Raw genomic sequence first — 10,149 nt, forward strand, 5'->3', positions numbered from 1 at the left:
GAGAAAACGCTGAATCCTAAACCTCTTCATTGTACTGCAAAAAAAGTATTTGCTCCCTTACAGATTTATCATACCCTTGCTCTTCTTTGGTCAGACCTAAATAAACATTTAGGTCATTGGAATGAATCAAATATCACACAAAGTCAACTTGGGTTAGTACAAAATGCAGTTTCCAACAGGTGATTTCATTCATTAAGGTGAAATAAAACTACCAACCACTAAATCCAATAACAGCTTGTACCACCCTTGGGGACAACAAGTGCTATCAAGGGGTTGTAATAAAGCCAGTGAGTTTTTCACATCACTGTGGAGGAACTTTGTCCACTCTATCTAATCTATTCAGAGTTGTTTTAATTTAGCCACATTCAGGGAAGTTTGAGCATAAAGACCCTTTTTATGGTCCTTCCACATAATCTGAATTATCCTTAAATCCAGACTTTACCCTTAACTATAACTCTCAAAGCGCTACATGTAAGTCAGTGGATCCACAAGAACACTGGTGTCATCATGACAATTAGGGGGTTAACAAGGTCATTCCGAAATCCTCATTTTTGTTTTTTTCTAACCATTCCAAGGTGAAATTGATGAAGTGTTTCAGATTATCCCCATATCCTAGAGTAGAATTAATGGCTCTTTAATAATTACGGCAATTTGTCCAGGTTTTGACACAGACAAGCAGCCACTGACCCTCATACTTCCATCATCTGCTTTGACTTGTACGTATAATTCTCTTTTCTTGAAACTGAATTAGTGCAATAGATAGACTGATGGACACCTTCTAGTTTTATCTAATCAGTTTACATCGTATTTTTTATTTTTTTTTGCCAAATCAGAGATGATTGCTTCCTCAGATCTTTTAGCCTACTTCATTATGTCAAAATGATTCTGTCCGGAGGACTTCTTGAATCCACGAGTCTCGCAGCAATCAGGACTTGGTGTATCTTATGAAATGAAACATTTTCAAAACAAAGTTGATTTTTGATTTAGCAAGAAGGGGATTGTGAGGGATTTACCCCCTCCCTAACAGGTGCTGTTTTTTGTGTACTTTATATATTCTAATTTATTTGGTAAATGTATTTTGTGTTTGGGGGAAGTAACTTGATTTATTTACTTGTTTTAATCATCTTCTCTTCTCTTTGAAGTCACCTGGTCATGTGCTGCCATGGCAGCGTGCCCATGAGCAGTGCTGACAAGGACCTGGTGTTTTCAATAAGCCTCATTGGGAAAATCCATTGTCTGAGAGGGAGGAGAGATGTATTTTTGATTTTGTTTGGATCCAGATTGTTTTTGTTTTTAGCTTTGTTTGAGTTAATTGCGACTGTGAATACTTTTTTTAGGAATATAATTTAGTACAAATGTTTGTTCTTTCTTTCTGGAAATGTAAATGTGTCCAGCCCTCTAATTAGTCCTGGTGGGAGCCAATCCCTTAAAAGTCAGGGATTTCAGATGAGATGAACTGAAGCCCAAACGATGATTGGCTGGAGCGAGGCTTGGTCCGCGCCGATAGGTCCAGGTTGCAGAGAGGCGGGCGCTGATTGATGAGGCAGGTGCAACTAGAGTCTTCCAGACTGAACTTTTGTCAAGACTCCATTACTTTTTCACATAAAACCAAGTTTGTTTGGATCGCTTTTTTGCCCTAAAGAATTACATCATTATCGGAGACTGCTTTACGAATTTACACAAATCATCTTTGTCAAATATGAAATTTGTTTGTTTTTCGAAGGCTGACAAGAAAGACAAAAATGGGAGAAATCATTGCAGGAACAAATACTTTCCGCAGCACTGCAGGATGTGTGAAAAATATGTTCATCAATAACTTTATTCCAGAATAAATATAAAGCTAACTTTAACTCAAACAAATCTTGTTTCTGAGTGTGGCAGGCATAAAATCTATTGGCCCATGACCAAATCTAATTGTAACCCTTGGTCTCAAACAAAATGCTAAAACAATTGCTAGCTGATTATTTAAATGTATATTCATCCACCAGTATTCTACTTTCCAAGTGGATCATTGAATGAAGCCTGCAGGCCACTAATCCTAATCTTTTTAGAGGATTATAGGAGCTGGCATATTGACAGGAAGCTGCACAGACACACATCAAAATACTCTAAAAGTAGCACTGAACTCTCACTCTCTGTCTCTCTCTCTCTCTGTCTCATACACACACATGCACACACTCGCACATATACAGACTTTCAAAATAGTATGCTTATATTATTTCACTTTGGTCCAGAGGTGAAAAGTCAGTCTTAACTTTGATACAAATCCCCTGAACTCATTATGCAAAGAGGCAGGAGAATCACCAGATTTATGGAAGTAGGGAGCACAAGTGCTGCACGGAATATTGGAAGGCTTTGATCCCGAGACTAAATCAAGTATAATTGTGTTCACACTTTGAATTGATGGAGTTTAATGCAACCGACCATCTAGTGCACTATAGGCAACCTCTTTAGAAGTCTTACATTTAATCTTTGGTGGTACATTTCTGTCTTTAGTTCTGTCCTGACACCAGCATACAAAACATCCAGAGGATGTAGGAAATGCAAAACATTGTCTCAAAGAGACAGAGGACAAGGTTGTTTCATATATGAAAACTGCCTTTGGTATATGTTAACTGAGATCCGTCTATACGGAATGTGAACACTGAGTCTGAACTAAGGTTATGTCTCACATATAAAAAATCTACAAACTTCTGATAAAATGCCAAGCATTTATCATTTATCAGAAAGCTTGTTCCACCTTAAATGTGGAAATACCATGTGGAATTTAACAGAAAAAAAATAAAATCTATAAAATATAAAACCATAAATGGTGCAACAACCTCTTTTCATAACAGTGGCTCCCCTTAAACTCAAACTCGGCGCAGGCTGCAGGTTTCCAGTTCTGGTCACTCACACGTGCAGCTGAGCAGGCTGAAGTCTGCGATGGACAACAAGGCCTAGGCACCACTAATCTGGAACACACTTCAAGAAACATGCAAAACACCTGAAACACTGGATTCCTTTAAATCAAGACTACCCCTGTTCGGGGTAGCTTTTGCAACATTATAAATTAAACAATCAAGATTTTGGTGTGTAATGACCTGATAACTTTGTATTTTTTGTATGAATGATGTAAAGCACTTTGAAATGCCTTGTTGCTGAAATGTGCTGTACAAATAAACTTGATTGAATGACTGATCGATATCAAATACATAATACTTTGCTGAAAGTATTAAAACCATTTCACAAAAACATATTTAGTAGTGTGTTTCATAATTGTGTTCTAAAAACAATAAAAGTTCTGAAATTAATCCTATGAGAATCCGAAAAGTATTCCTCCAATGCCTTCCATCATATAAATGGTCCTGGCTTGGCTTGTTTTTTCTTTTTTTTTCCACCACTATCTTTACGGTGAATGTTGTCATCTACAAAAAGTAAGGATGCATACCTGTTGGCTTAAAGATGTCTAAATATTCTCATGTCCTGATGGTCTCTTTTTGCTGCCAAAGGATCCATCTGATCTTTCTACCCTGGAGAACGTTAGCAGCTGAATGGCAGAATCCAAAGTGGAGAGCTCTCCTTTCTTTTCTCGTAGTCAAACTTACAGACCTTCTCCATTTCCCTGCCTTATTCAAATATTGTGGTGACAATAAGCAGTCATGTCTTCCTTTCAAATGGGCAGCTTATTGGCTGAAACCAATAACAACAACATGTGATTGGCCAAACAAATCCGGTATGTTAATCAGCTGTGGGTTTCCCCACCCTGAAACTCAAATACATGATGGCTCAGAATTACTCTGTAAACAGGCTGAATTAAGACACAAAGTTTGCCATTCCATAACCTTCAAAACGGCTATTTAAAGCAGGGATGGCTGTGTCACAACTTCAACAAGTAGTTTACAAAAATATGCTAGTTGTGTGTCCCTCTTCTTCCCTGCAAGATATTTCTGGTAACATTTTATCAAAAGCCAGAAATATCATCAAGGATTTCACCCAGCCTAGCTATTTCCTGTTTGAATTGTTACCTTCTGGTGTCAAACCTAGGACTTCCAGATTATCTAAGTGTTTTTCCATATGCCATATCTGCAGTAAATAACTGCTATCCTATTTACCTGGTCATTTTATCTTGAGTGAATGTATTTTATCTGGTGTAAATTTGAGTTATTTTAATTTCTTTTATTGCCTTACCTCACTGAGTTGCTTTCTTAATCTCGTATTATTTCAGTGCAAACACGATAAGGCTTTCTGCTCTAGTCAACAGTCAACTACTTCTCAGTAAATGATGTTTTTGTTTCTGCTCTACCTCTTGCTCCTGGTTTTACCATGGCACATCACTAATGCATTAGTTCTATCATTCGCAGTCTTTGGTAGGAGTCTTTTAGGATTCAATATCTTGATTTGGTAGTATCTCTCCAATGTCTTGCAAAAATCTTAAAGTCCAAACCTTGTGAGATCTGTTCTCCTTTTCAGGTAAAGACCATAACAAAATATCTATTTTCAAGTGGTGAAGACATTCTATTCTAGATTTAGATGTTTGTCTCAATTCACTCTGACGCCAAAAGCCAAAACTCTTCTTCTCCATCTTGAGTTGTCTAGCAGACACCTAAAGGTTGGGGCATAAAATTGACTGATTTTTAGCTTTTCATTATTCTGTTAATTTTAGCCAAAAGTCTAGCTGAATGTGAAGCAATACAACCCCAGGGCATGAAGCCAGACTACCTCCAGAATTTGGGAGTTGAGCTCTGAGGAATGGGTTGCCTGCAACACTTGTGAGTTCAGTTTGAGCATGCTTTTCATTCTAGAGTCCAATTTTCTAATGGATTAAAAATGAGCAAGATCCAGAAATCAGACCATAATCTGGGGAAAGTTGAAAGATGTTTATTTACAATAAATAGAATACACAAAACGATCGACTGCTTCCTCTTCAGATCAGCAGTCTGACCTTCCTCTCCACCACAGATGAGGTGGAGAGGAAGGTCAAATTGTGACAATATACTTTCTTCATATTTACCCTCAAATGAATAATAACACTTTGAATTTATGGAATGTCAAGAGAAAATGCTTTCAAAGCTCAGCATATCCACCCAGCTCCAACTTTTCTCTTCAGATCTCAGGTTTCCATATAGACCTCCATTCCTGGTCAGTCTTTGTAAAGACAGGTTGACTTTCTTTTTCTGATGATTTGTTCAGCAAGATTTTGTATTTCTAACTTTCTAAAACTTTATCCCACTAAGAAGAAAACTTTGCATCCACAATATTGGATGTAAAGAAAGATCACTTTCTTCTTAGTCTTCACCTTGATGTTTGACTGAGACTTGAAAACCTTCAACAAAACACTGACTCTGTCCTCCAACACATTTTGTATCTGCTGCACTGTCTTTATATCATATCTCAAAGAGCCTTTCTTCAATGTTTCTTCTACATCAGTGGAAATGTAATTTGCTTAAATGTTTCTATTTTCTTTCTCTCTTTTTTCCCCCTTAGTGTTACCTTACCCTAACTGCTTCAGGCAAACAATGGAGGTCCTGGTGTGCTTTAGCCAAAGGTTCCTTTCTACTAAAATAGCTGTCTTTGCAAAGAGGCAACTGTTGAACAATAGTTTTTCCTTTGTAAAAAGCTTTCAGATATTTTTACTGATTAAATTCAGTAATCTCTATTTGCATGCTTGTACAAAAAAAGTGCAACTAGATGAGTTGGATCATGTTTTTCTTCCATTTTCAGTTCAGTGAGTATTTATTTGCAGACTCTAGAAGTGGCTTTAATCAGAGCAACTCAGTATATTTGCCTATTTAACATTTTAGTTTATATCTGTCTCAATGCTCCGCAGATTTTGTGTATGTCTCACCCCAAGATAAATACTGCAGAGTAATTTCTTTCCCAGCAAGTAAGTATTTGGTTTAGTGAATGTATACACTTTACTTCAGCCTGGAGTGAAGTGAAATCAAATGAAGAGATTAAAATTCTGATGCAAGTGTTTGTGTTGCTCATAAAGTGTGAAAAATGTTAGATGTACCTTTGGGATTGGTGAACACAAACACTTCTTAAAGGGATAGTTTTTCATTTTAGACTGGAAGATAAAAAAAAGATAAAAGTTTGAAAAGAACTGACGTATAGGACTTTTAGAAATAAAACTGTACAAAAGTTCATTGAAAATGAATGACTTGAAAATGAATAGCTTTGAATTAAAGCATATTATTTTTCAGCAATGAGGAATTTGCGGGATTATAAACAGATGATTACAACATTTTAAACATGGCTCTCAGAATCTTAACGTGTAAACAAAAACAGATTTAATTTATATTAGATACTAAATATCTTAATATTGAAGTCATATTTCAAAGATTGTGAATGTGTGTGCGATTGAGAATGACTGATTTCATTGTAACACATCTCTGCCCTGAAAAGCCCTAAGTCTGAAGTTATTTCATTATATTCCATGTCATGAACACAATACCAGCATTTTATCTATTTATTGTCTTCAATCTGTCCAGTGACCTTTTGTCTGCAGCTGTATTTGACATCTGTGAAATAGTCTGATTAGCTGAGAGTGACAGTGGGAGGACAAACTTCTTATGTTTCTGTGCATGTACCAACATAGCTATTTGTTATTCTTGCAACTTCAATAGAGATTAGACCTCCGTGGCATAATAAAGACACAAGGACAACTTCTTTGTCCTCCCCTTTTTGCAGACTTGTCACCGAGTGGCCTCCGATTGTTTTCCCCTCCACATACTCATTCAGAAATTGTTGCTCTCTTCCCGTTGTTTCTCTTGAAACACAAATTAATATTTGCATTTTTATAGAGTAAATGTTTCATTTGTCCAATTGTCTTTGATTTAAATTTTATTATGGCAGTTTTTGCAGGTTGAATAAAATATTAAACGGTTAATAGATAATTGATATTAAATAGTAAAATAAGTCCTAAATTATTGCATGTCTGAATGTTTAATTCAGACATGCCTGAGGACAAACAGGAAACATTTCAATTGTTAACCAATAGCTCTACAGTGTTATTGGCAGACTGGGTGACATTCATTTGATGAGAAAATATTGATTTTAGTCATTACAGTCATTAAGTGCTTAAGCAGAAGGTAACGGTCATCTTGTTTCTTGTAGATGTTTCGATGGTTGTTTAGTTCTGAACATAGCTGGGAGCAACAGGTTTATAAGAGTCGAGGCCAAAATTAAACTTTATCTGGATTTAGGAAATAAATATCTGCTCTGTATCATTATAGTAAAAATAAAATAAGTTTTACTTTTAACTCATGTTTCTTGGTTGTTTTCACCCACATTATAATGCACATTCTGTGCCTTTAAATTTGACTCAAGTCTTTGGCTCGCCCTGTCTGCGTTGTCAGTTCAAAAGAAACAGTGGACGGAGCTCTGATATCTCCCTATTGAGCTGAGTTGCAAAAGTTTGTCAAAGTTTTCAAAGGTTGGTCTGAAGTACAGAAGAAATTAAAGTCAAGCATTAGTTTGGATTGTGTATTTTCTTTTTTTAAAGCTGAAGAATCCTCTGAGAAGTTATCTGCTACATTTCCCTGATGTTTGATTAATTAGCAGCCTACCTGTACCAGAGTCAGTAATAGTTCTGAAAGACTAGTCTTTATATTTTTTTACTTACAGGGTCACTAGAAACAGTTTTCCTTTGGAGATTGAGCTGGCCTATTTTTAATGCAGTTAGCCAGATCATTGTCACCCTAACAGATGTGTACCAACTCTTAAAAATACCGAATAAACTGGGTTCTGTATCGACTTCAACTTGGAAAATGCTACTCCATAATTTAAACCTTAGCCAAAACATTTTATATTATATATTTTATAAAACCTGAAAATCCTGAAAACTGAGATTTGGTTTAAGGTAGAACCCGAATGCAGAACGTAATTGAAGCAGAGTATTTAATGAAAAATAAACAGAGAACTTGCACTAAAAATAACTGCGACAGGCCAACGAACAAGAAGCTGTGTTCTGGTTCATCCCCAGAACCAGAAGCAGCATTCAGCTTCAATGCTCCACAAATCTGGAACAAACTCCCAAAAAACTGCAAAACAGCCAAAACACTGAGTTCCTTTAAATCCAGGCTTAAAACCCCCCTTAGAGTTTAGAGTTGCCTTACATTAGTACTAAGTGCGTCAACATATTGATCAACATATTTGATTTGTATTTTCTTGATCATTTTAATACTTGGCCAAATATAATGTTTATCGCTTGTTTCAGTATGATGTTTTTATGATGTTAAGCACGTTGAACTGCCTTGTTGTCAAAATGTGTTGAACAAATAAGCTTGACTTGACGACTGTTAGACACTCTGGCAACTACCTGTAACAATACTACCTCCATTCAGTGCTTTTCTTTGAATTGTGTCTATAAGTACAGTGAAGTAAATCCATATTCAGCTATCTTTCTTTTTAACACACAGCAGTACTTTCTTTGCCTCCACTGACATTTCACATTCTTTCACTGTGTGCTGTTGTAGCAAATCCTCCGCGTTCCTAATGACTGTGAAAATGCCGGCTTTTGTCCCTGTTTTAACCACCCTGTTATTGAAAGTGCATATATGGCAGGAAACCGTAAAATTTTTCTGTCCATTAAAACAACTCCAATTCAAATAAGTCTATGCTTCTAGAGAAAAATGAGTCCTCCTGATGTTTATTCAGTCCATGTGAGCGTAGACTAATGTGCATTATGTGTTTAATGACGGCTGGTAAAACTTTGATGAAAGCTGCGCAGCAGTCAATGACCCCGCCTTCATTTGCTTTTAGCTCTGCTTTTTTCCCTATCTCTGCTGGCGCAAGATGACATTTTTGACTACTGACACAGCTTTCAATAAATTAACATCTAAATAACAAGATGTTCAGAGAGAATGCCCTGCATTCTTAATTACCTTTTTTTTTTTTTTAAAAAAAAGCTTCCCCCCCCAAACACATCAGAGAGCACTGTGATTTTTCTTTACTGCTTCACACAAATGGTGCAAGAGGGATGGAATAATATTTACTTCTATGAAAAATACCAGAACAGTTTTTATTTGAATAACTTCCGCTCACAACCGATTCATCCTGTGGAGGCGTAAGCAATTTGCAGAACTTCAGTCTTAGTGGGAGCTTTGAACAGGCTCTAGAGAAGCCAGACCCAGGTCTTTTAAGACCTATTTTTATGAGACATTAAGTTCAGAGACTGAAATGCTTAAAGAGAGGCCAAGACAAAGTTTGCCAAAGTAAAAACATGCTTCTTGTGTCAAAATCTCCATGTATAATAAGTAAAAAAAATCAATTTGTTATAGATTTTTCAACCTCAACATGGATTCTAGCATTTCTTTACATGGCTCTGACTTATCCTTCTTTGTTCATGGCACTGAAAAGGAGTATAATGATGCATGTAAAGAAAAGAGTGTTTGCTATGCAGCTTTGGAAAAGACAACAAAAAGTCAATAACTGCCAGAAGCAATCACTTCTCTGTGTTTCTCCAAGGTGTTGTCGTGGAAGCCAGGTTTGGACCAAAACTCAGCAATTCTGCAAACATACAAAACGAAACAGACAAAAATATGTTTTGATGGGGGCTTTGATGGAACCATGAATTCTGTTCTGACAGGATGTCTGATCATCACATGTTGACAGTGTAAGAAGTTTGGTTCATGTTATCATAGCGTAGAACTTAAAATGCCCAAATCGATCAATCAATCTATCTATTGGTGAGCAGTGAGGTTACCACTCTGTCACACGACAACAGTCAAACAGTAAAGCTAAAGCGATAACTTAAAACAACATCTGAATCATGATTCATTCATTCATCAGCTGGTTATACAAATACCAACTGCTACTGCTGCTAACCGTTTTGATTTCTCCCTCCTGTACTGTTCGGTCCCTTTAGTCCAAGGTTCCTTGTTAGATTATTGAAAGCTGTTGCATGTATGTCCAGCGTTACAGAATTCTCCCTTTTTGCTCTGGCCACGAATGATTTCTACCCATTCTCTGATTGCTGGACGCAGGGCCATGCAGGCACCTTTGGAGGGACAGGGGCTCAAAGGTAAAAAAAGGCACATTTAACAAGATCTTAAAACACTGTACAACATATTAATCAAGAATTTAATTGGATCCTACTATATTATTGCAATCATGCGGGGACAATGCAAAGCAAATGTAGTATATTTTCCCCAACAGGTATAATGT

The 10,149-nt window shown here is 36.6% G+C and overlaps 1 long non-coding RNA gene across 1 annotated transcript; it reads right to left on the reverse strand.

Moving 5' to 3' along the window:
• Positions 1-8,990: 8,990 nt before the first annotated feature.
• LOC106942456 (uncharacterized) lies at positions 8,991-9,979 on the reverse strand. The gene is made up of 2 exons (XR_001423634.1): positions 9,811-9,979; positions 8,991-9,492 (listed from the first exon to the last, which is right to left on the reverse strand). It is a non-coding gene; the product is annotated as an uncharacterized LOC106942456 (long non-coding RNA).
• Positions 9,980-10,149: the final 170 nt, after the last annotated feature.

The sequence above is a fragment of the Poecilia latipinna genome, unplaced genomic scaffold (assembly GCF_001443285.1).
Source record: "Poecilia latipinna isolate Pla-1442-1.1 unplaced genomic scaffold, P_latipinna-1.0 Scaffold4295, whole genome shotgun sequence".
Lineage (NCBI taxonomy): Eukaryota > Metazoa > Chordata > Actinopteri > Cyprinodontiformes > Poeciliidae > Poecilia > Poecilia latipinna.